At 37.9% G+C, this 2,448-nt stretch overlaps 1 long non-coding RNA gene across 1 annotated transcript; it reads left to right on the top strand.

Moving 5' to 3' along the window:
* Nucleotides 1-392: 392 nt before the first annotated feature.
* LOC104957915 (uncharacterized) lies at nucleotides 393-1,346 on the top strand. The gene is made up of 3 exons (XR_799710.1): nucleotides 393-475; nucleotides 597-651; nucleotides 1,313-1,346. It is a non-coding gene; the product is annotated as an uncharacterized lncRNA (long non-coding RNA).
* Nucleotides 1,347-2,448: the final 1,102 nt, after the last annotated feature.

A 2,448-nucleotide genomic window follows, 5' to 3' on the forward strand; every position in this document is an offset into this window, starting at 1 on the left:
ATGCTCTCAACATCCCGATAGCAATGAATATATTAAATGCTTTGACGATAAATACATAGAAAAATGTCATCTGTGGAAGCCGTGGTTCTGTAAAAAGCACGACCAATCATCTGAGCCGGCTAAAGTAACTGGATGGCCTACCTGCCTGTCAGCCTTCCATCTGTGCACAAACTTATCTGGTGCCCTCATTGGTCATGTGCATGTTCGTGTGTGTTGGAGGCGGGGCTCTGGAAGGAAGTGGCAGTTTTTCTCCGGTTGTGTATTTTCAAATTCTAGCGCACTCGAGCTGGTTTCTCTATTCTTACCTACCCCACCTTTAAGCGTTCAAAACAGCCCACAGTTCTTGCAACGTAAATCTGAAAACATTTCTGTGTTTCATTTTGCAGATCATGAGTCTGGAAGACGGCTTCTGAAATTCAGTTTGCTATAAAAACTCTTCCGATAAAGAACCAGTGCCACACCGAGCTCTGAGCAGGTAAAGTACACTCAAAACCAGATGAGCTCGAGTCTTCTATTTCTTGGCAGTAATGAACTCAATTATGTGATACAAAGAAAAACCCCAACTGGATTTGTATCGACTTGTGTTTTCTCTTCAGATGGAGGTGAATGCGGTTAAAAAACGCCATCGCACACGATCCAAAGGAGTCAGAGGTATAACTATGTTTGTCTGATTTCTTTTCAAAGCTTCGTTCTAATTTCTTAATCGATGCACATGGATGAAATATATGCTAATATGCTAATTTTCCTCATGTTAATGTGACTCATTTTGGCTCAATGCTTTTTTGGCTACAATCCATGCACAAATAAGAAGTATACGTGTAAACCTGAGTTTCTGGTTGAAATGTGCAGTTCTAAATTTGTTGAATTTGCAAGAAATGTATAAAGTTGGCTCCATTCTCTGCAAATGAGCCTGTTTTTGCTGAAATATCAGTTGTACAATATATATTTTGAACCCAAGCAAAAAGTGTATGAAGCTAGCTTTTACACCAGAATATAGTTAACCTGTTGTTTCTAAGAGTGTTGAGAACAACCTATTATTTGTTCATTTGGTAGCTTTAAAGTAATATTGATACGTTCTTAACTCTTATTGAAAACATTGGATATACAAAATACTTTTGATAGATCCTAAATACTCTTAATCGGAAATGTGTGTAAAAAAGTAATTAGTTCCACTTCCTAATCGTATACCTATGAGCCTAAACATAATATCTTAGTGTAATGCCCACATAAAGTAGATGTGCTAATAAGTATTGGTTGGCTGCAGATTGTTGAAGTTAAACATTAATCTTTGTTGTTCTGTCTCCATCTGAAGCCGCCGTGGAGGCAGTGACACAGGAGTTATTCAGGTAGGTAAACTTCCACTGACACTCATTCATCATTTTATTGTGGTGTCATTATTTTAATTATACTTTCCTGTCCTGATTGTGGCGCATTGTGCCTTTTCACAGATCATTTTTGTGGCATTCATTTTTGCCTAAAGCAAGAAGCGTTGTGATGTTAACCCATCTCAAGGGCGTGGGGATTTATCATTAACCGTCATACAAATATCCACAAATGTGTTTCAATGCGCTTCATGCATGGAAACATGCAGGCAGACAAGTTACAGTCCTGCAAACCTCACTTATTGGTTTGTGAACAACCATTTTAAAGCCTTGAGTTTAGAGTTTTTCCTGATGGTATCTTGGCAAGTGCAACGCTTGAAAATACATTTTAAGGTCACCAAAATATCACAATTCACCTTCATGAAGTGAAACACGATGGGAACGTTTTAATACCTCTACCCATCCATCCATCTTTTGAGCCTAAAAGCTGATGATGAAGGCATGTTGTAATTCGAGAAAAATCATGATATTATGACCAACAGTTAGGGTCAACAGTGTACCGTGTTAAAATGGGACATATTTAAAATCTAAATTGATGGATAATTAATCTGCTTTTGCGTCGCGTGTGGAACAACTCACTCGCAGCGGCTGATAGTAACTGCTGAATTTCACTTCTACCTGTTTGAGAGTGTGTTTCTGCTTCACTTAATCTCATTTAGTACAAGTGACACATATTAGTGTGTGCAGCAGATTATGGTTGAACCCAGTTTGATCCAGGTCATTGCTTTACTGTAAACAACATGTCCTGTCTGAGCTGTGAGCCCTGAGCAGAGGAGCAGGAAACTCCACCATATTCTGTCAGAATTTAAATCTGAAAGGTAGACGTGAACAGAGAGGATTTAAAGTTGGTAGAAACGACTCAAACAGTAAATACTCTAAGCATGCCATCGAATATTTTTCTTCAATTATTTTTTACTCCATTGACTAATCTGAGTAATCTGTAAGGATAAACATTATTTGAATTAATTCATCATTATGGTGTGTAGGCAGATTTAGTGGCAGGAAAGACATGTGGTGGTGATATTAAAAAGTCTTCCATGACTTTGTGGTAATTGCTAAATAAACT

Source organism: Notothenia coriiceps, unplaced genomic scaffold (genome assembly GCF_000735185.1).
Source record: "Notothenia coriiceps isolate Sejong01 unplaced genomic scaffold, NC01 NC01_scaffold00028018, whole genome shotgun sequence".
NCBI classification, from domain to species: Eukaryota; Metazoa; Chordata; class Actinopteri; order Perciformes; family Nototheniidae; genus Notothenia; species Notothenia coriiceps.